We start from the raw sequence: 25,745 nt of genomic DNA on the forward strand, positions 1-25,745 counted from the left end.
CGTTCACCCATTCCTGGGAACAGTGGTCATCCTCCATTGTACCGGGGGAAAAGTTGTCACGAAGGTAATATCGTGGAATTTGTTAAAACGAGCGATAAATCAGCCGAGAGAAAGAAGTTTCGTAAGAACTTGGGACGAAACGGAACAACCGTAATTCGTATCTCGTTGCGAGACCACAGATGTTCGTATGTCCCAAGGAATTCGCGTAAAAAATGCATCCTTGCGACGCGTTTGCGTGTCCTCCATTTTGGATTTTTCGGACGTTGCAATAATAGGATTGAACGTGAATATAAATCTTTCAATGCTTGGACGAGAATGATGAATGGACGATGTGGAGGATAAAGTTGAGATTTTTCCGCGAATATTTTACGAGGCTTATAAAAAGAGGAAAATATATTTATAGAGAAAAGGTTTGTGATATATTTTTTGTTTTCCAAAGTGCAGCAATTTTTTGGTTATCACTTGTTCAATATCTTGATTATTTTTTTTAAATTAATATACTGGTATCCTCACAAGTGGAACAGGATATTTTGCAATTCTTTTGAAATGAATAAATTAAAAAACTGTTAATATATGATTTTTATCTTAATTAATTTATTAATGTTCCTTCAAAGGATTATAAATCCTCTTTCATTTGTGACCAGAAATTTACTAAAATTATTGTTACAATACCAATTGTGATCATACAATAAACTTTCATTAAACTTGGATATATTCTTGTACAAAATTTGAATCAATAATAAAATAATTGTTGTCAGTTGGAAAAAAATATTCAACTTTTTCTCTATAATAGTATGATATTATATCTAATACAAGGAATACATATATTACTTAACAATATATATAGAGTTGGTATCTGGATTCCCATGAGATATTGGAGTATCACGAAATATCTGAGCTAACACTAATACTCTATAAGTTATTATCTGCGTTTCCATAACGTTTGGAATAATTTTCTACTTTTAAATAATAGAATAAAATTAGAAAAAACATTTAGTTATTACTAACATTTAAATTAAAAATATTATTATAACTAACATCCTTAGTTTTTTATGTTACTTTTATTTAAATATTTTTTAGCCTCCTATGAAAATATTATATAAGATTAATTATACAAGGATAAAAATAACTAAAAAAAATGTAATAAAATTGTATAAAGAGATAAGAGAATGTATAATTTAAATATTTTATAAGTATGGATGTCTCATGGGTCTCATCTTACAGCTTAGCCTGGTTCCAGCTACCAGCTTTATATATTATTAAGCTTTATATATTATTAACATACGCGACATATGTCGACAAATGTGCGATTCTGTACTTTAAACTTTTCGTTGATATCGCGGACGAGAAAAGAAGTTTGGGCGAGTGAATCTTTCTACCAAACTTGGAGAAGGACAGAATTATAAATGAACAATGCAGGCATACGAAGCAACAAAGTTCAGATTCGTGCTACCTTCGAAGAAAAAGAAGATTTTTTTACGCAGAAGAAAAATTATTATTCGATAATAATGAAAAAAATTAGCATGTGTACATCATGTATCGTATTATAGAAAAGAAAGAAAAAAAGATATTTGCAGAGAAAATGAATGGTTTATAATTAATTGCTAAATACAACTTTACATAAAAATTATAAAAGATATAATTAATTTGTCAACTTGATTTATAAAGATCCAATAATTATTATAAAATATAAAAAAACGATTAATAGAATCTCACATATCATATTTTATAGTTACACAAATTTAGAAACAGATATTCCAACTCTTAATTAATTAATACATCTAACTATGAACGTGAATTCGTTAAATAAATAATGATAAAACCAAGTTATCCATACGTGTAAAATCATCAGAAATTCGTATAAATGAATATGACACAGAAATAATGGTGCAATTAGCGTCGTAATCTCAACACACTCGATACAATTCTCTCAGTTTTGGACTTTTCGATTCGATTGAATCCAATCCTTCCTCTACTTAAATGAAACGAACATAAATAAAACAATAAATAGACAGAATAACGCATCATTCAAATTATCAAGTTATCTTCGTAATATCAATCGTAAAACGGGAAGAGATGAGATTTTGGGGGACGATGAGACGAGTAATGACGATTAAATAACAAGTTAATTATTCCGCAATTTCGTAGGATGTTGCGGAGTGTAAGCTTAAATGGTAAAAGTTCGCGAAGCGTGAGATAAGCTCGCGATAATCAATGCATTCCATTTCACGTGGCCTGGCGTGATATGGCATAGCATAGCGTGACGCAGCCAAGTATGTTCCCGCACTTCATGCACTTTTGAACGTATTTCCTGTTTCTTGAGGGTCACAATTGAGGCTGCTCGCTAGGGGCTGGAAATTTTCAAGGACTGCTCGAAACTTTTCAAATCCCGCCCGCTTTCTTGCCGGCGAATAAACGTCTCCCATTAAAAGACTAATTGCAAATCTTAAAGTCTTTCCCAAAGTATTGTCCAATTGAAAATTGAATATCAATCATTAATCGATACGATTCTCGCCTCTCCACGCCTCCATTGTCTTTTGCATCCCGTGTAATATCATGTAATTACGAGTAATTAAATATAATAATGAAAAAAAGAAAAAGAAAAATAGAATAATAAGATAAAATAAGGTGGAAAATTTATAATCTATTCCTATTAATCATAACTTGAATAGAAAAATTTAATTCGACATGTTTATTTAATTTATATTCGATATATTTATTAAATATAATTTAATGCAAAAAATTTTTCGATAAAAGAATTTCGTTTATCGTATATTGATCCTATTAACGGGAAACTTTATATTGCCTCGTTTATCTCGAATCCTTATTCCTGAAGATATTAATCAGATGATTCAAGGATGAAGAAAAAAATTCTTTCTCTTTTGAAAGAGTTTTCTTTTTCTTCCCCCCTCTACCCTCGTTCATCTCGATTTATTCGGATTATTTAGATTAAGATTAATTTGTAGAATATTTAGACGAAGAAGTAATATGACCTGAATTGATTAAACCCTCAGGGTATCCGTTTGAATTCGAACAGGAATTACTTAGGGAAATTAGTTGATTAACACAAAACGCGCTTAATGTTATCCTTCAATTATAATATTGTGTAAGAATATATTATATAATGTAAGAATGTTTTTTGTGAAAAGGAAAATGTAAGAAAAAAACTTTTTTTTTTCGTTAAAATTAAACTATTCTTACTTGATTTAATTTAAAATTATTAATTAATTCTAATTTTATAAAAATCACGAATTCAAGAAACGAAAATCTCTTTTTCGATTTTTTTTATTTTAACAATTGAAAAGTAGAGATAGGATTATATTTAGATTTAACAAGAATTATATTATACTATGCGTAATAATGATTTGGAGGAAAGAGAATGAGAATTATGCGAGATATTTTCATATCCGAATTAAAAATATTGTGTGAACACATTATAATTGAAAACAATAGATAATGCATAATTCTAAATGTAACTTGCTATCTAATTTTAAGTTTCAATAATCATATTCACGTTTGTAAATAAATTATTTGTTTTATCATATATTATAGCTGCAATTCAAAATTTTTTAAAGTATTTTATTAAAGTAAAAAAGATATTATTTAAACTTTTCAAATTGAAACATGATAACGTGATTTATAAAAAAAATCTGTGTTACGCTTGTCTAGGAACAATTGAATACGAATATTGAGATTTAAAAAAAAAAATAAATACGCGATAGAAGAATTACACATATTTTACGCATATCTCTACTCGCTTCGATTACCATATTCTCATAATTCAGAATTAACGAAGTATTTCCAAGGAAAAAAAAAAAAAAAATGTTCATAAAATTCATGATGAAAATTTCTTACTTAAGTTTCTATATTCGATAAAACTTTCTTGACAAGTTGGTAATACATCTATTACTTAATGAATCTCCGAAGTGTTCTTAAGTTTTAAAAAGTTCTTAAAGTTTTAAAATATAAAATTCACACACGATTGACAAAAGTGCAATTTTTTCAAAGTAATCTTAGATTTCTTTCGCAATTGTTTCTAAGCTCAACTCGGCCAGTTTGCTAATTATCGCATAATCCTCATCCTCGTAGGAACTCGCGTGCAAAGTAAAAACGGGTTCTTGAAGAAGCAGGAAATCAAGGACGATTGTTTCGATCGACAAAGAATTATTATTCGAAAAAGAAAAAAAAGATCCTATTTTTCATCATTTTCATTTTCTAATCTCTCAATCTCAAATTTGACAAAGAAATATTTATAATCTTCATTTAAATGAAAGATAAAGATGTATCTTCATGAAACAATAAGAAAAAGTGTTCATCTGTGATGGATATTTAGCTATTCCATCCGTTTTCAAAATTAAACGAACGATTTGAAAGATATTTGATCAAGAATTTCTTCATGAATGGGATTGCGAAAAATTAATGCAGCGAGAATGTATTGCAGTGGATGATTAAACGGAAAAAAATAAATATGTAACTTTAAAAATGAAGAATAAAAAGTTTCTTCCTCTCCATTGTTTTATCCAGAGATATATCTTCCCGTTCATTTTTTATCTAAATGAAGGCGAAACTTTTCGATCCACCCTCATATCTCCTTTTCTTTTTTTTTTTTTTTTAAACAACAAACGCGAGGAGAATCTGGAGGAGAAACTGGAGGAAGAAGGCCGGAAATAATGCTGAGGAGGACGATTTAACGTTATTGGAATTTGATTTTCGGGGGGTTCGATTTTCCGCCGAATACCGATTTCAAGTTTGAGCAGTCGATTTGTACCACGGTAAAGTTTTCCCAAATCTCCAAAGAAATCGTGGCCGGATTCGGTTTCCTTGATTTCGTTTCCGCACGCAGTCACGATAAATTTCGTTATCGGAAATGTACAAAAACTTTTGAACAACTTTCAAACTACCGTCTTACTTCCGGCAATCAACAACCGGATTACTTTTGGAACAGCTTTATCCGAGCGAAGAAAATATTAAGAAAATTCAATTCTTTGATCGACGATTCGGTTGAATAAAAAAAGAAAAGGCGGTAATACAATACTTTCTCTCTCTCTCTCTTTTTCTCTGTAAATTAGAATGATCGTGGAATAGTTTTTTCTCAGAGAATCTCACCAAGAGAAACTCGAGAGGAATTTTTTGATCGTTTTAATTTAAATCGTTCGTTTTCTTTAATTACTTTAATTATTGATCCAAATTTCCATCAATATTTTTATACCCATTGTACGTATTCTATTAATTCTATTTTTGAATTTATAAAAATAAACGATAAGATATCTAATCTAAATATAGATCTTAATATAGCCACTCGTAATATCAATGTAAATACTTTTTATCACTTTTGTATTTAACTTGTTTAAGTATATATAGAAAAACGTGACTGAAATTGCAATGTTTTATAATTAACAATTAGAAAATTTTATTTTAATAAACTTAATGTAAAAGTTTATTGAATCGCAATATTTTTGAATAAATCTAAAAATTCGATGAATGCATATGTATTAGAAGCATTTGATTAAAGATGTACTTAAACAATTCAATTGATTCAAACATTTTTCTCAATGAAAATAGCGTTTTTCTTCTTAATATATGTACAATATAATAATTACTGAATAATAAAAATACGAAATTTATGAAAAAATTTTATTGTACTATTGTATTAATCAGATAAATTAAATTCAAAATTATATGATTCTGAAAATCTCTGCTATTTCTCAAAAATTTGCATCATCCCATGTTTTTCAAAATTTAAATTTCAATAGTTTTAATCCATCTACATATGGAGATGCATTTGAGAAAAATATTTTATTTGAATATGAATTGCAAAAAAAAAAAATATATCGTGTAAAAGAGGAGTCAAATGCAGCTACTATATATGTTTCAGAGGAAATTAAAAAATATAAATATATTGAAGAAAATATGCATTTTAAATATTCGTACAGGATATGCATAATTTTAAGAATATTTTTTAGGAAATAATTAACACGTGTATTATGTAACTGTAGATTAATTAAATAATTAATACGTAAAATAAAAATAATCGTGTAACAATGAATATAAAAGAGGAACTTTCTAATACTAAGAAATTAAAAATGAAATGAGATATGATAAAAATGGAATTAATTCGATTTTATTTTTGTTAATTTTGTTACAGAGATGGGACATCCTAACGAATGATATTCAAACAACAAACAATATAAACAACTTTCCTCATTAAATCAAAATGTAACAATAAACGTAATATAATCAACTCGGGAAAATGCTACATTTAATTATAACAAATTAAATTTATAATATGAATATCGTATATCCTTATATATATTTATATATATTTTTATCTTTTTATTAAATTTATCTTATTTTACTTGAAATCATTATAATCAGTATAGTAAAAGTAAATAAGTATAATCAATATTGATACATGAATAGGTGCTATCTACAATGAACATAAATTTGGAATAAATTATTTTGTTTATTTTGTGTTGTTTTATGTTATTTTACGTGAAACCATAAAAATAATAAAAGTAAATAAGGTATAATACACGAATGGCCTGTTATCTACAATGAACATGATTTTGAAATAAATTATATATCTCTTATAAATAAAAAACAATTGAAAAAAATCATAATATATTCTATGATGTAACTAATCTGCAATACCTTTAAGAAGTTTCTATTTCACGAATTAAGAAAATCTGTTTAGAAAATCAATTATCAATATCAAATCAGAATAAAATGGTATCCGAATTAACGTTTGAACGAAAAGAGAAGAAAGATGTTTAATTTAGAGGAGTCTTATTTAAATAGAGCATTATACTGTCCAGAATAAAGAGTACAATTTTCGCGTACAAAATCGAAACCAACAGAGACGCACAATACCGATTCGAGGAAGTCTTCTTCTTCTTCTTCTTCTTCTTCTTCTGCGAACGGAAGAAGCGTGTTTCATGAATTTTCCGGTGACGCGACTTTCATAAAACATTCACATTCGAAAAGGTGCATCGCGACGCGGGCCATAATCTTTTCTTTTCTTCTCCTTCGTGTCACCCGTATTCCTCCTTTTAAAATAACAGGATGGTCGACGCTGGTATTCCTCGTATTCTCTCGCCGACAGTGCATGCGAATTGTGTGTTCTTCATCTGCGACTTGGTGAGCGCACGGAACACAGCATTTTGTAGCGTTGGCGCGATGAGGAAAGTGGAAAAAGTGGTGCATGTATTTTCGAGAGAGAAAGAAAAAAAAAAATCTCTCCTCGACCCTTTCTCTTTCTCTTGGCGCGATAGAATGGAATCGAAAGTATCAGTAACAGAAATCGAGAGTGAACAACTAAGTTAAGGCTAAAATTATCGAGAAAGGATTAATGCGAGTATCGTGGCATTTTTGGATGGAAAATCAAATTTTAAGGGAAATTTTGTATACTCGAACTATAGGATTCTGATTATTTAATTGAGTTTAAAAAAAAATTTGCACTTAAAAAAAATATTTCTGATATGAAATATTTTTCCATATATGAAGATAAATTGTTGTGAATTATTACATAACTGATGAAATGATGAAAGGAATTGTGTGGCCATCTATTATACGAATTACAAGTTTATGCTTTAATAAATTCATATAAAAAAGTATAATATATAATTTAATGTAACTATAATTAAAAAATGCATATTTATTTTTGCTGCAAATTATAAATTGTAGCAATATGAATACGCAAGAAATAATGGAATATTATTTTATTTTATCATAAATTAACTTCGTTAATGTTTTAAAATTGTGTTATAAAGATTTCCTGTTTAAGTTTAAATATATTCTTTTTTTTTTAATTTTCTATCTAAGAAGATAGAAAACTTTTTAAATACAATATCGATCGTTAATTAGCACCTTTATGCGTCTTAATGAAAATTTATGATTTAAAAGAATGATTATAAAACAGATGTCCTGATGCAATTCTAATTGGAAATTATAACAATAAAATAGATAAAAATTATTATTAAACATATTATTTGTCTATTACAAAATAATGATGTATAAATAAAAAATAGTTGCAATGGATTGAACTGTCATAAAATAAATTCTTAATTTTTGTAATATAAAATAATAAATAATGATATAAAATAATAATAATTGATATATACGATAATTTGATAAAAAGAATTCAATCATTTTTAATTATTTCCTTAATATTTTATGCATACTTTCATATGCATAAAACACATTTCATTTCATTTAATATTATAATTTAATCTAATGAAATTTTGATTTTTTTATGTATATATTCATAATATTGTCTTCGTAATAATAATTTTGTTGCTATTTATTCAAAAAGAACAGATTTTTTTCCCCAATAATATTAGATAAATACGTAAAATTAATAATAATAATAATAATAATAATTTTATTATAAATTTCATCGCACTTCAAAAAAAGTCAAAATATTACTTTTGACTGTCTACATTCTCATACTATTTGTACTTACTTACTTTCGCCAAGACTTTCCTATTTTAGAAATCGACAGAAATGTATACAGTCGTGATCAATCTATTTCGTTATTAATATTCGTACATCCGTTTCATTTCAATCTGTCTTGCAAACTGGCCTACTTTCCAAATGCAAAGGAATTTGCCGCGTTTCATCGATCAGAGAGAGAGAAAGAGAGAAAAAGAGGATACGTTTTTAAAGTAACCACACCGAATGAAAAAAATCCGCGGGAAAATGGATGCAACTTTGCAAGTTACAACGCTCGAAATCCTTTAACGCGATAATTTTTTTAAGGATACACGTTTCCTTCGTGTTATTTCTATCACAAAAATTCTATCTCCTTTTCCTTATCGTATGAAATGAACAAGAGAAGAAGAAGGAAAAAAAATAATAATAATAACAATTGAATAATAATCGAGATTTTTATGATCTACGAAAGGAAGAATATATATATACTTTCGTTGAACCGGAAACAATCTGCTTCATCGACGATTCAGTTTCTACAGTTTCGACACAATAGGATCAATTTTATTGAAAAATAATAGCATTTGAAGAGGAATGGATTGTGAAAGAATCTTGGGCGAAAACGATCCATCGTCACTTGGTTCGTTCTCACTTTTCTTCTTCTTCCACACGTATTTTCTTTAAAAACTCAATTTATTCCCGCCACCCTCTCGTATCCATCTTTTTTTCCTCCCCTTCCCTCCATCACTTTTTCCAACTTTAACCGCGAAAAGGATATTGAATCAGATAAGCGACGCCTCACGAGGAAAATGAAAAGTTGACGAATCAGAAGGGGAAAGATGAAGACGAGAAAGGAGAATTATACTGCATCCGGGACAAAAATGGGGCAAGGCTTTAAGGTGCATGCTCATTCACGGAATGGTGTATATATATATATATATATTATATATATATGTATATACACGTGTATAAAAAGACTGCGTATCTTTTTCGACTGTCGAATAAAGGAGAAAAAAGAGAGAGAGAGAGAGAAAGAGAGTGAAAATAAATATAGAACGAAGAAAACCAAGTATACGTTGACCTGTTCGTGGTTTCTTTATTGCTTTTCGCGATAAAGCTCACGCTAAAGACCAAAAAAAAACCTTCAAAGCGGTTCTTCGTTGGAGGAATTACGTGACTTTCTTCAACCAATTTTTAAATTTCCTCGAAATTCTCGTCCTCGGCTATTATTGTATAAAGTGATTCAGAGATAGATGTCATAATACTTTATGAATGAATTTGAATGTTAAAATAAATAAAAAAATGTAATGTGAAATGTACAATCATCTCGGAAAATAAGTTTACTTTTAACTTTTAAGTCAAATTATTGCTGTAAATCGATTAAAGTTTGTATGTGAACGTTTAAACGAAACGATGAACTTTTGAAGAAATATTGTATGGAGTGTTGAATCAAAGTTAGAGATAATAAATGATGTCGTGTATGGAGAAAAACGGGAAAAAAGCTTTTAGAAAGTAAAATGAAGAATGTAAAAATGATTATAAAATATTAGCATAGTTGATGATGTGATGTTTGAGGATTAGACAATTTAATAATTATTAATTTATTCGATTCTGCGATGGAAAATGGAACATGAAATAATTTTATTTTTCATACGATAGAACTAAAGATAATATAATGAATATAATGAAAATTTTTGAAAAAAATAATAAGCTTCATAGAATTCTAATTTAAATCCGATATTTTAAAAAGAAATTTGTAAAAATGATAAAATATTTTTATAAATATGTTAAATTCTAAGTGGAATAATGTAAACATTATTAATAAATAATCTTTAATATATTGTATGATCTTAAAATTATAATATATATAATAATAAAAAATACCATGTTTGTTATCAGTTTTATTGAAACATATAATATCAATATATTTAATATCAATTTTGAATTTTAAATATTTATCTTTAATCTAGCTTTCAACGATGAAAGCTGTAATGAATAAAATATGCATTTTTAATTTGTTTTTATTTGTTCATTAATAAAATATTTATCATAAATCATAATTAAAATTTTCATATTCATGCTGATCATTAATTACTTTCCTGGATAACTTTATGTCCTTTATATATAGATAACTTAGTTTTCAAATTATGAATAATTAACGGTACTACCTTTAATATGAAGCGAAAGATGTTATTACGCCTTACAATTAATACTTCTAAACTTCCAAACAATATGAGTTTCAAAAATATCAAACTACAAATAAACTATATTTTCGATGAAATTCTAATAAGTTTCTTCATTAATAATAATTTTTATAAATATCTTTTATATAATTTTATAGATAAATGTTTAAAGAAAATAAAAATCTAGTAAAGATCTTGAAGATCAATAGAATAAAACAAACATAACAATTCTTTTTAATCATTCTTGACTCGAAAATTAAAGATTGCACAGTTTGAACGATGCTTTTTATTTATTTTATTTGTATAGATTCATCCTTGATAAGAACGATATTTTGATATTTATAATTTAATTTAATTTGTTTCAACTGTAATTTATATATTTCCAATATATTTTCATTTATATATTTCAATCAATAGCCCTTTACACAAAGTGCCCCATGAACTGTGAACAATCGATTGGAGGAAAAGTGATTCTACATGCAACAATGAATCGCAAAATTTTTTTCATTTGAAACTTTGTTTTCGAATAAATCAAATTTGACAATTTTTCAAAAAACAAATAAAATCAATACGTGACTATTTCACACAGAAAAATAACCTATTCATTTGAAAAGGAACGAAAAATATAGAAATACACACGCGTACAAAGAATAGTGTATATTTTTTTATTTTATATTTATAATTTTAAAATCACATTCTGTGTATCGAAAATGATCTTATACTATTTTATACACGAAAAAGAAACATCTGTTTTCGTGATCGTTTCAATAATACCATAACTCAAGATGCAAATCCTTCCTCGATACTAGCCCTCTCTGATAAACTAATTCCCTATTCTGGCTGGTAATTAACACGATTCCCATTTGTCACAGTCGCGATAAACCATTTTGCGAATCGCCATTGTTTCAATAGGCTCGCTATTACGCATCCTGCCGGTCATCGGAGTAGATTTCTACTAAGCCTAATCGAAATTCGAGGGCAAACTTGACTTAATCATCCGACAAACAATAATTCAAAGGGAACTTTAGATGGAACGAAATCCATCGATGGATCGAAACCTTCGACGATCGTAATTCGACGGCAACGTGATGACTCGTGTTAATAAAGTAACAAATAAATATCGAACTTGGCCAGGGAGCACACATCAAACGTTGGAGCAGTTCTGGGTTTGTCTTTGTCGCCGAGGCAATCGATAAAGCTTAATTGACTCGAACATGAGAGAGCATTCGTACGTTACATCGACTTCGTCGGTGAACCGGGTCACGGTTTCAACTATTCCGAAATTTTCGAGGCCCGTTAGAGTCGAGCCACGTTAGAGGGAAACCCGATCGTGCGCGATTACAGCCACTGTTTCACGAGTTTTTCACGTGCGCGGAAAAATCGTTGAAGAAAGCTGAAAGCTTTCCAGCAAACGTTATCCTCTTCCCTCGTTACCTCGTCGAATAAAATTATTTTCCAAATTATTATTCAATTATATCTTCGCGTAATGTCAATCATTCTCTACGTCTGTTTTCTTTTTTTTTTTTTAACTTTTAATTGGACATTGAAGTTTCTTATCCGAATCAACCCAACTTTTTAACGGAGGAATTAATATTTAACGCGTGCTTTGAGAATTCATTTTTCGAGGGAAATTGCATCGAGGAATGTAATGCTTTTTTTCTTCTTTTTCTTTTTTTTTTTTCTTGCCCCTAATAGAGAACAATTCGTGTTTCAGGGAAAATTGCACAATGAAATGGAACTACAAATGTAATGCGCAACAAAATTCGTTTTTTGCTACGCATGAATCCTAATAGAGAGCAAATTTACCTTCTACAATTACGAATTATATATAATCACTTACAGATTTTTATTTAGATTGCATATCCTATTATTTAAAATATTTCATTTAATCTATTAAGATTCGAGTTTAATCAACCGCTTTAAAAGTTATTATTTTCATTAATAGTAACTTTCTTCTTCGCGTTTACATTTTGCATTCGCATCGTTATATCCACTTCCAAAACTGATGGATTTAAACAAGATAAGAATCACTCGAGAAAGATTAAAATCCTCAAAATCTTTGCACACGAGATCTCTTGGAAGGAGATATTTAAAAGAGGATCCTTCTCGCTACTAAAAAAAAAAGAAAAAAAATGATCTTCCATTCTTTTCCATTCCACTTTATCGTGGTTATATAACAGTGGGCGATTAAAAAAGAAATATGTCGAAATATCGTATAGGAGGAAGTACTTTGCCGAAGAAGGGACGTATTACGTAAAACGAGAGTATAGACAATTGACTGCACAATAGGCCGGATAAAGGGGTTACCGTGACGAGTGTTCCGCGATTTAAATCATCGAATATGCGCCGCTCCCCATTATACACGCTCCAAGTGACGAATTAAACCTCCAATTACAGCTTCGATTAATGACCACCGGCTGCGGCCGGACAACAAGAGGATTTTTCAAACGGGACACCGAGCGACAAACGATTTTTCCTTTTTGTTCTCTCTCTCTCACTCTCTCTCTCTCTGTTTTTTCGTTTCATTTTATTCTATTTCAAACGCGTTTATCGCGTTACCAACCGAGTTTCTACGAGGCAACGAGATGAAATAACTCCCGGTGATTAATCATCTGGTAAAGGAAAAACTTCCATCCATTGGAACGCGAGTCGGAGTGCCGGTAGAACCGATTTCTGTGCGCGTTAAAGAGTTGTAATATTTCATTCAGGGTATTGTCGCGTGACGAGGACCTTGTTCACGGAGCCCATCTTGATTATCTTAATTGTATCAAGTGATTCTTTTGAATAATTCAAGTGAGATTGGGACGAAACTAAGGGGGTGAGGAAATTGCTCGAAATTCTCCGACCGGAGAAATTATATTGAATGAAATCGTTGTTTGAGGGTTAATATCTTTGTCTATATATAATCCTTTCTTTTTCTTCTCTTTGTCTTTTCGTCTCTCGTTTGAAATAGAATAGCGAAATTTGATGAAGAATTACGAAAACACGGTGATCAATAATAAATTTATAATAATATATCTATCATATTTCATAGTGTAAGTAATTGTATTTGATTAGGAAACAAAGATTCTTTTTTTTAAATTTTACAAATTTCGAGTTTATTTGTAATATTTATTAGTTTAGAAGATACTTTAATTTTCAAAAAGTTATCGCATGAAATGAGGAAAAGAATCACAATTGCTTACAATATTAATCGTTAGACATACACGAGTTAATGTTTTTTTTTTTAGAGAGAGAATAGAACCGTATTGATTGATGAATATATTAAAAAATATATAATTTTATTTAAGGAAACAAAGTTGACTTTCACATGAACTTTACGCATCCACTCATGGAAAAATTAATAATACCTGAACATGTCTCCCTTGACATTATTCAACTTTTATCCGAAACATTTTCTATTACACCGTAATAAACACTGAGGAAATGGGATGAAATATCTTCTTTTTGTTCTCGAAAACTACTTGATCAATTTTAAATCTGATATTAATTACGTAAGAAAGCAGATGAATAAAGAAGAAGAGTATACTTTAACACAGTCAATTTTCAACATCATTGAACAACACGATAAGTGCATTAAAAAAAATATATATATCGATATGAAAATAAAAAAAAATGCGAGATTACTTTGCAATTCTCGAAATTTTATTTATAAATATCAAACGTACTGCATCTACTCGATATCATTTAATTTCCCCATAAAATTTCATACTTTCGTTCCATCGAATTAAAAGCTATGGCTTTAAAACCCAGCTGCGTCAAATCCCCTAATATATTATTGATCGTTCGATCTCCACGCTTCGTATAAATACAACTCGTCCCAGATCCTCGTTAAAAAATAATTCCTTGGATGAAATTCAAAGAATCAAAATGAAAATTGTCGACGGTTCGTCACGAGTGAAATTTTCTAAGCAAAGCGCGTATGCGATCGTTCGACGAAAAATAAAATAAAATGTCGATAATGCACAGTCAATAAAAGTTGAAGCGGTTCTACATTCACAGATTGTGAATTGAAGGGAGGAGAGAATAAGAGGAGGAGGAGATGGTTGGAAACGCGGTTTCGAAAGGAATGATTGGCAATTTAATAAAGTTCTTTAGTTTTTCCAGGGTGAACGATAACCGGTGATGATAACACTCACCGTCAATCCAACGTCACGCTCCCAATAGTCGTCCAGTCTTCTCTGTTCGAGCCCCGGCCCGTCGAGCGCACGCCGAGCGTCACATTTTTGGTCGTCTGTTTCCGGTAATCGGCCCTTCGATCGATCAATTCTGACGGGTTGTCGGGCCAGAGCGGATCATCAATTCCTATCGTGGACTATGTCGTCTGCGCAAAAAAAAAAAGAAAAGGAAAAAAAGAAGAAAGAAAGAAAGATAAGAAACACAGACGTCAGACGAGGAAGCGACGCGGTGTGTTTAATCGGCGTTAACGATCGATACGATCGATACGTGAAATCGAATTTCTATCCCTCTCCCGAGTGAGAAGCGGGCAACGTAACGACTCGTGACAACGAATTGGATTTATATTCGTTCTGTCGGACGAAGCAACGAGACAACAGAAAAATTGGCCCAATAAAACTATAAATGACTGGCGGTGATTTATCTTCCGCCGGATCGATTCGCGCCGATTCTAATTCGAATTCTGACTCTCTCTTCTTCTCTCTCTCTTTCTCTCTCTCTCTCTCTTTCTCTCTGTTATTTAGATTTAGACCGAGCCATCGATTCGAGTCCGATTCGTATTTATTTTACGATCTCGGGATTGAAATGCTTGTGTGTACTTCATAAAATAACGTAAATATGTTAATTTTAAATATAAACGTATCGATCAATAGCCGACATGGTAGGAATCATTTATTACGAAAGTGATGTGAATCGGATCTTTCTTGTATTTCTGTTCCATGTATTGTCTCATCGAGATATTTAAAAATTTGTATCTCCATTAAAAATGTTAAAGAATAGCGAGTTTAATTCACTTTCCAATAAATTTAAATGGACATATGTTTATATATAATAGGATATAATAGGATATAGTAAATATTTTTACTATATGTGTATATAAGAATAAGAGAGCATTATTTAATCTCAATTTGTTTATTTTTAATTATTGGATTAGATTCTGTTTACTTAAATGTAATTGTAAACCTTATAAATTTGTAGATGAAAAGGCGATAATGTGGAAAATGTTGGTAAATTGGAAACTTTCGATAAAATCAATATTAAAGTGATATATCTGTAATTTAATATTGGAATACATTGTTCAGCAAAATGAAAAAGATGACATTTAACGAATTTCAAATATAATCAGTCTTAAACATTTTCGTGAAATCAAGAAATTTTTTTTTTTAATTCTTTATATATCAGTTAAGATAGTTTGATATTTGTTTATCGTAATAATAAATTTCACAAAACTTTTTGATTATTTATAAATATAAAAAACTTTGTAACGTTACATTTACTATTGCTTACATTTATATTAGTAATGTCATAGTTCATGCTTTATATTAATAATGAGAAAAATAATAATAATATTAAATTTATAAATAAACATATTTATAATTAAATGTTTTCCTTTTTTATATGAATGTGAAAAGAAATCAAATTTAAATCATCTAAATGCATTAATTTTGAAATAACAATAAAAAAAAACTAGGACTCCATATTACCACTTTTTCCTATATACTACACAATTTTACTCTTTAGCTTTACTCCGTATTTAATTAGATCACGAAAAGTGGACTTGCTCCACTTTCAAAATAAATGAACGTTCAATGCCAATTAAAGAATTTAATATTGATAAAAGGATATTGATATCTTAAAATATAATAAGGAAATTGTTTACAAATAAAAAGTTCATGCTGAATAATAATAAATTCTCTCAATTTTCATCAAAAATGGATTTATTCTACCTTTATAATAAATAATTCAATTTGTAATTTTGCTTTTTTAATATCACAGTTATAAACTTGATATCTTTTTCTTAACAATTACCTCTTATCGTACAATCTTATAAAATTCTAAAAAATAAAAGTATTTATAAGTTATGATAAATTTATTATTGTGATAAAATAAGATATGGCAAAGTATATCTCTTTTTAAATTAATTTAATGTTCTAGATTAAATTTATGTTTCAAGCCAAAAGTATTTAATATATTATTTAATATTTTTCATATTTTGATATGATAATATATGTAATATAATATAATATTTACGGTTTTTTAATAATATTGTGAGCTATTGAATTATTATTGAATACAAATAATTATTTGTATTTATAACATCATTATATTACAATCATATTTCATAATCTGAAACGTATTGTTGTTATAAGTATCTGATAATTGTACAAATAATTGAAATAAATTTCAAACTGTTACAACTTATGAAACTATTGATCAATCAGAATTGTTTAAAGCCTAACGAGCTCCTCTTACATTAATTAATCCTGCTTGATCAGTAACCGACTAACATGAGTCTGAATACTACTTGATTACCAAGTATAGACTAACTGATTGCTTCCAACTCTGATTGCTAACCGAATTCCTAATACTGATTTCAATCCTTAACTTTAGTTTTCATTAACAATTAATCATTATCTTTTGATCATAAATCTAATTATTTACGTTTGTATCCTGTTATAAAATTATTTATAGATTTTTTTTCACGTAGAGTCAATTATATTTCTTCCTTTTTCTCCTATGAAAAATTCATCTTATTTAATTCATTGATTTATATCCAAAAATTATTTGAGAGCATAAGAGATACTTTAAGTTCCATTCCATTGCTATAAAATCATTTTCTTATTAAATTATAAATGCAAAAGGCATTTATCTACAGAATATATAACAATAAAATGTGCTTTTCATGATAAATTAAGATAATATCATGAAAAATGAGTTTATACGTGTTAAAAGAAATACTGAAGAAATATTAAATTAAAATTATGAAATACTTATTTTTAATATATTTTCTTCTTTTAAATTGTTCTTATTCTACAATCGAGAATTATAGATTTAGAGAAATTATTTAGAAATTCCAATTAAAAAAGGAGAAACATTTCCTATATTAAAAAATCATTATATTAAAAGGAATATTAAGAAGAAAATAAAAATTGTTGCAAACAAAAAGCACACAAAAGAACTTCTTTCTACCTCTTAATTCATTTCTACTTTATCTACTATCTACTATATCTTAATACTCTTTCATAATAACTGGCAGATAGATAATTGCTTCTCTTTCTCTTTCAAATTAAATTTTACTCTTCTTGATATCACCCAATTAAGATACAATAAATCAAAATGATTTCTACAATAATATACAATAATATATATAAGGTGTTTAAAAAAAACATTTATATTAACATCATGATTGACTGGCTTCTTCCACTTGCCATTTTTTCCTTAAACTCTCGCGGCCTCTTTCAAAAATTCCTAATCTTTTTCGAATATTTAACAAACGTGCATCCAATTTCAATAAATATCAGTGAAAAATTGCCACGAAATTATCGAATACAATACGTAGAATAATCAATGAATCAATTAATAATAATTTAAACCTGAAAACATAATTAAAAAAAATAATTATAAACGATCGAGTTTTATACTTAACTTTTTTTTTTTTTTACTTACTACTATATATATATCCTGAATGAATAGCTTGTCTCTTTTTTTCTCGCCATCCTGTATAAACAAATCCACGAATGATCTCAAGTTGAGACGAGAAAACTTTCAACTGTATAAACCCCCCATAATCTATAAAGGTGTCATATATGTTTTCTCTGGAACATCGATTAACGGGTCTCGTTTCGCTGTGCAGGGTCAAGTTTAGCGATCCTGTTCGGATTAAACGTGGCAGCTTCGTCGGTCGGAAGCGCGTTACCAGGGTGAAAGGGTGGTGTTTCACCGGGGCGCGTTTCAACGCCAGCGGTTCGGAAATTTCGTTTCACCTTCGATGCAAACGAACAGGATTTCGAAGCCGACGGTAAGGGAAAATTTAATTCGGGTCTTAACCCAGTTCCGGAAGAATGCGCATCGAGAAGGACCCGAAACGAGCGTCGATACGCTTTTGCATCCGCCACGAGACCGTATCGAAGCAGCTCGAATCGACAAATATTGAATACGTGCACAGAGATTGCTACGATTCGTATCTCTCCTTTCTGACGAGAGAAGAGGCCGTAACCTCTTAACTTTAATATCTTTGCTAATAAAAATGATTCTAATGTTAAAGGAGTTCAAGTTCGAAGTTTGAAAGGAGTTTCGTTCGGAGACAAATTGACAAGAAGCTTCCTCAGATTTGACATGTTTACGACGTTTTAATAACTCTAGAAGACTCTATCAGATTCTAAGCATAAAAGAGTTTTGATTTTTCTTCAATTTTTGTTCCTTCTACTTCTTCTTATTTAAATTATTAAAGTTATTGTTAATAGAAATAGCTTAAGTAAACTACAATATAGTCTTTGGATAAAATGTATTTATATTTATCACAAATAACAACTTAATAACAACTTTCAATAAGAAGATCACTACATAAGGAATAATCAACTTCTGATTATACATCTCGCAAATCTATACTTCTCACAAATCTAAGAAAAATTCCTCGAGTTGAAGAGGAAATATACATAAAAATACCAATGTTTCCTGGATCTGCGATTTTATAATAAAATTTTTAAAACGAGTGTAGAAAATTGTCATTGAGATTGGATCTGAAGATTACCGAAATATTCTAAGAAATATATAATCCCAGAGTACTTCAACAGTACTCCAAGTTTCTCTTAAAAACTGTCCTCTCGTCAACTCCACTTTACATCCTTTTATTAAGTGTCTTAACAATTCTCTTCCCACGCGACACGGAAGTAACATTGGAAGAATTAATTAACGACGATTCCCTCGGGTAATCTTTCGCGAAACTATTATACATATTGTACAATTAATACTATTGTACCAGCTTAGACGGTAGAATCCCTAATTATTTTCACAGTCGTGAAAGCTATCCAAGCTGGGGGAGGGAGATCTCTGCACAAGTCTGTAAGCACTCACTTGTTTCGAGAACGGCGATGCGGCCGGAAATGAAGATCTCCACTGTTGTTAAGTTTACCCTACTAGCGGAAGGAAAGTAAATAGAGCGATTGTTTGAGATTGAAGATTATCTTTAACGTGTTATGAGACATGGGATACGATCAATTGTGCATTGATAATAAATTTAAATCAAATTTAAAATTGGTAATAACGTTCATATTATTTCTTGATATCTATCATCGATTTTTCGAATAAATTTTAATAAAATTGTATTAAATTTTAGACGATAAAAATTAAGAGGATAGTTATTAATCTATTATTGGATTATGCAGAGAAATAATTACTGCGAAAAATAACTGACTTTAAATGAATAGAGAATATCTAATAAGGTAGATATTTGAAGTTTTAAAACTATTTAAAATTCTATTTAAAAATAGATTTTTTTTTTTTTCACTTCTGAATTCATGAAGGCTTCTGTCGTGATGAGCTTTTAGTGAAAATAAAAAGCTCCTTTCCTTTGAAACACTTCTAAAAAATTCGAATCCAATCTGTTTCCTGAATCCTTTCGCAATCTGAAGAGAGATTTGAACAAGCTTTAAGAATAATTCTACGTTTCTTATATTTTAAAATGTTACTACAAATGTTACGATTATTACTAATTAACTGTAAAGAATCAAAAGCTCACTATACTTTTTTGCATTTGACATTCCAAAATTTCTACGATAAATTATTCTAAGATTCTTTGAAACTTTATTACATTGTCAAAAGGATTAATCCATTGTACTTGATCCCACGATTAATCGTAAAGATTTAACTGTAAAATTCGATAAAGCTAAAGATTTAAAAGACACGAGAGAATCTTCCCGATAACCTATTCGTTAATCTTACAGAATTACGTATTATTCCAGAATCCATAAATATTCGATTTTTCCAATTGCAAATCCCAATAAAGAATTTCCACGAAGAATTCTCGAATCTTCTACGATTAAATTACCGAATTATTGCCTAATTTTATCGCACGTACAATTATAATCATAAAATATCCTTTTTTGCTCGATATGATTTCCATTTACCACCATTTGTTAATTAATCGAAGTGTTAATTAATACATACCCTCATATCGACCAGGTAAATGGCGTGGTAATATAATTTCTCTTAGTTGCGTTAAGCTTACTCGGGTTTACATATTCGATCACACATCGCACAGAAATACCACATTGGAGGAAAACGTTTATGTATTATTTACATGTTTGCTACAACCGTTTGGAATGTTGGTCAGTGCAACAGCGTTGCGATAAATTACCAGGAACAGAGAGAACACAAACGGAATATTGTTTATTCATTCCGTCCACGATCATTTTTCCATTATTCCTATAATATTTAAATCGAAATCGTATATATCGATAACGCTGGTGATAAGAGGTGGCGAAAACAAAACGTTGTAAATAATAAAATTTATTTCCCGAATCGACCGATATATAACCCGGTTCCAATCATCGCAATCATTGACGTTTGGTAAACGGTGTCGAGTGATTGACGCTTTATTGCCATTTTTCGGATGATGCAAACACGTTTTTGGGGGAAAATTTTCGAATTCATTGTAAAATTGTTGTATCCTCGTAATCGTCATGTCGATAACCCGCAAATTGAACTCTCTCTCTCTCTCGTAAATGTCTTGAAAGCTCTCATTCTACTTTTGTCCCGTTCATTTCTTCACCCATCATTTTACATTAACGAACCAGACAGAGAATTACGAGGCAAAGCCTCCGCCTCCTGTCGTCAAAGAAAATTTCCATTCCGATTTTTCTTCCGCCTTGTTAAACCCTTGCAAATCGTCGAGATCGAATAAAGCACTTCCCCGACGAACGTCGAACTGGAACTTTTTCCTTCGCGAATCACATTAAACAATATTCCTTTTGATATTTCAGGTACCATTAAAACGTTCGGTACATTTCACGCAATTTTCACAAAGGGGAAATGGGGAAGGTGGTTGTTCAATGCTAGGTGTTCCCTCGACCACGACGGATGAAAAGCACCTTCGTTCGCCAAGGTTTTTCAAATCCTTTTTCGGTGGCCGCCGCCGACATTTTCGACCGAAAAATCCATCCGCTGTAAATTCTAAGACGTTCCTCTCTCTCCGTTTCGAAATTCCCTTTGATATCCGAAATGTCAAACACCAACTTAATGAGTCGAGTCGAGCCCATCATCTTGTTTTTCGACCACTCGAGTACAAAGAAAAGCATCTACCTTCCCTTCCTCGCCTCGTCGACGAGTCTCGCCACTCGATCTCGGGCTATCGATCATCGAAAAAAATAGGCGAACGCATCCCCATCGGGGAAAATCACAAACAAACACGAAATTTAATTAACTTTCCGTCCGTGGAAACTCTGTTAAATGTTTTTCCTCTTACTCGTGAATTAACGATCAAAAGCTTTCAATGGTGTGGAAAAAAACAGTTGACAGTAACGTAATAAAGTAAAACTAAGTAAAACGATACAACTTTATACGTTTATTATATTAATCGTGAAATCTTGAGGTAAGTCGCAAAACGTTTTAAGACGATAACGATGAATCATTTACTACGCACTTGGAATAAAATCTAATAATGAATGGTATGACAATTAAATAGTGGAATAAATAATTCATTAGTTAATTTGAAGATATTTCTTAATTCTTGTATTAATATTTATAAATAATTTTATTAATTGCTTTTTTATTTTTTCTGGAAAAATTGTTAAAAAATAAAAGAAATATCGATTAAAATAAAATATATGAAATTATATAAGATAAGATAGATTATTCTAATTTTCTCTTTCTAATTTTTCATAACACAACATAACTTTATACAAATGTCATCATTTCATTAGTGTCTGATTAGATAAGTACTAGCTTTGTAGAACGTAAATAAATAAATTATATTGTTCCGCAAAATACGTGACTCACATTAATATTCACGCATTATGATACGAAAAATTTTTTTCTTTTTACATTTTTTTATAATTATTTATTGAATTAATCCTTTTTACTGTTTATACAGTTAGTAAAAATTAGTTAGTAAATTTTTGCACTAAATGATGAATTAAATAATGGCAAAAAGTATGGCAAAAAATATTTACGCATGAATAAGAGAATTACTTAAGAATAAAATTAATAAAAATATTTGCGAATATGCAATTTATTCGTAATATTTTTAAAAAGAATTTTCTAAAATAATCTAGCTCAATCTAAGTTTAAAATTTAATTTTAAGTTTTATCTTAAAAATTATATTAATTTAATTATTTTTGCGTTTCCTTTTTAATTTTTAAAGAAATAATCTTTTCATCTATAATTGGCGTAAGATTTTATCCCATTCCCAAAACGAAACACGGATTAAAATTACGCTCGTTGAGCATACATTCTCCTCATCAATCGATTAAGAAATATCGAAATCAACCGAACGTGCCAGATCTGCTCGACGATTTTAAAACTGGAGGATTTTACGTTCGAATGAACCAAAACTCTTAATTTCTTCCAATAACGCGTATAATTCGACGTGAGCATGAAAACAAGAATGATTCCACTCTTGACACGTTTCGACACCTCGAAAACGTTACTTTTTTCACTCCGTTTCGTTTCCCCTTTTCACACAGTTTGCACGAGAAAGAAAAAAAAAAGGAAAAAAAGGAAAAAGGTAACGAAAAACCTCGTTTTCACACCTCACTGTTAATACTGCGCATCTATTATGAAGTCAGTAAGCAAACCTTGCCACCTTCGAACAATTAGCGTCACAATTTCCCTAGACCCAACGACATTAATAACAATGCAATTACAGCTCCGTTTTCATCACCGAATGCAATAACTCTTGTATTCAAACTCTATTAGAAGAAATTACAAACAGCACCGGCGATAAATTTGCCGAGAAAAGTCCCATGCATTATTTACTTTGAGCATGGAAGGGCCAATAAAGAAACGATATAAAAGTGGCAATTTTCATCATTTACTTGATTACTTGAAATGATGTGTAACGTAATTGAATATATTTGACATTAGAGAATTAATATTTATCCTACCTTTTATTCTATAAATATGTGAATAATTTTATTGTCAAATAAAAGTATAGAACTTTTTCTAATAAACATTTTAAAATAATTCATTTAAAACTTATTAAAAGATTGTAAAATATCTATCTTACTTTCAGAATACCTTCCAACAAAAGCTTCTTTCCTTAAAAATTCCATAAAATCAAATATTCTCTTTAATACCTTAGATAAATTCGAATAGAAAAATTTATTACAAAAAGAAAAGAGAATCGTTATCTGATATATTTCAAAGAAAATATTCCTGTATAAAATTCTATAATACGAACCCGAAACTTCTAAGAAATTAGAACGAACACATCCTTCAAATTCACATAGGCTAAATTCCGAAAAAACTATCGTCTTCCCTCGAACCTTTGAAACTGACATCTCCATAAACTTATTCACACACCGAATTCGTACACGGTTCATCGTCTTTTTTTTTTTTCTTTTTTTTTTTTACACCACCACGATTCCCGATGATTCGATTTCACGGAGGAAAAAAGGGACGTGCAGAGGGCAAAAACCTGTGGACGATGCGGAGGGTGTATTTAAGCCACGCGACATTGAGCGTCGGAGTGTTGCTGGCAAGCTTCCACCGGAAAATGAAATTCTCGGAGTTCGCCGATATTGAACGAGCCACCCCTAATGGGAAGTGGAGGAAGCCGAAAAGGAATCGCGACCTATCCTCTTCAAGAGTGTTTCTGCAACGCGCCATTTGTCAATTCTCTAAGTCGATCGAAGATCTTTTGTTCTGTTAAATAATTGTCCGACTCGTCTATGGTTATTTCAAGCGCACGAATTGTTTTATTTTTTTTTAAGTCATCGATCAATACGAATTGTATCGAAGAATTTATTGTTAAAAGGGAACAGCCATTGTTTATTTATGAGTAATAAATATCTCAAATATTTTGACATATATTTTAAATAATAAACAGGATACTTCCTGTGTATTAATTGAATATTCGAAAACTAAGGCGGAATAAAATTAGTAGGAGTAAAATTCTTTTTTCCTTCGTAACTTTTGAATAAAAATTTTTATTGATTTTATAAATTTTTACTCGCTAATTTAATTTTAATTTCAAATAAAATGTTTCTTATCGTGTAAAAATATAATTTTGAATAAGAATTTGGAATTTGAATTAGATTAAAAGAAATTATTTTAAAATATCAATGAATTTTAACAGAAAAAAATTCAGCAACACGATCAAAAATTAATTTTACGAATAAATAGTCTTTCCCTTTTACGAAATCTGAAAGATTAAATTTTCGTTTAACAATAGAGAATGATGATGATGATCCAACGATTTCTCCGTTCCATTAAACACGTTTTGCATAAAAATCGCACAATCTGCTGATAACTTAAGCCGCCATAATATCTCGATTAAAATCGTATTAAAACTTCTTCTCGCTTCCATTCGAAATAAAGGACAACGCACCCTTGCCAATCCTCACCGAGCCCCTTGGGGACTTGATTTAATTTTTTTGTTCAACTTGACAAAACCGAAATTCTTAAACATTCTAAACATTTCGAATTCGAAATTTTTAACAATGAAGCGAAAGAGAAAAGGGGGGCCGAAATAACGAACGGCGTGCACGGATGAAAGGAGAAGCGAAAACACGGTAAATAAGAATGGGAGGGAAGGGGAGGGAGCATCGCATTTATTATTTACTTCGTAAAACGGATGTGGAAGCGCTGCTAAGACGTTCATTTACGAGCTCCCGAGATACGACTTCCTTTTCTCCACCTCTGTACAGCTTTAGAAGAAAAAGTTAAGAGGCCGAATACCACGGAAGGGAGGAACAAGAGATACTTCCAATCAGGAGTCTGGGATTTCAGCCGTGGGATTTTGTTAAAGGAGTTTGCGAGCGAAAACCGGGATACCGTCGTCGAATATCGAAAAATCTGTAAACAAGGTAAGACCTCTTTCTTTTGTATACACATCCTCGGCGTGCGTGATCTTACGCGGAAAACAGGGACTCGGATTTTATCGTGATAAAACAGTATCATTAGGGGATATCTCGAGATTTCGCGGCTAAGCTGGCGATGTCGCGTTAAGCGGATCAACG

The 25,745-nt window shown here is 30.0% G+C and overlaps 2 protein-coding genes across 3 annotated transcripts in view; both read right to left on the reverse strand.

Annotated features, from left to right (window-relative positions):
* The window catches only part of LOC412949 (ionotropic receptor 25a), a 69,051-nt gene extending 53,426 nt beyond the window's left edge, over positions 1–15,625 (reverse strand). Inside the window, exon 1 of the mRNA XM_026446208.1 lies at positions 14,750–15,625. The gene's annotated coding sequence lies outside the window, so the exon portion shown is untranslated. The remainder of the gene's footprint in view (positions 1–14,749) is intronic.
* TyrR (tyramine receptor) overlaps positions 1–25,745 on the reverse strand; it is a 77,286-nt gene that overhangs the window by 24,608 nt on the left and 26,933 nt on the right. Inside the window, 1 exon segment of one of the 2 annotated variants that reach the window (NM_001011594.1) lies at positions 14,750–14,839. The exons of the other annotated variant lie outside the window; for it this stretch is intronic. The gene's annotated coding sequence lies outside the window, so the exon portion shown is untranslated. 2 annotated transcript variants of the gene reach the window in all.

This window comes from Apis mellifera, linkage group LG1, assembly GCF_003254395.2.
Source record: "Apis mellifera strain DH4 linkage group LG1, Amel_HAv3.1, whole genome shotgun sequence".
NCBI classification, from domain to species: Eukaryota; Metazoa; Arthropoda; class Insecta; order Hymenoptera; family Apidae; genus Apis; species Apis mellifera.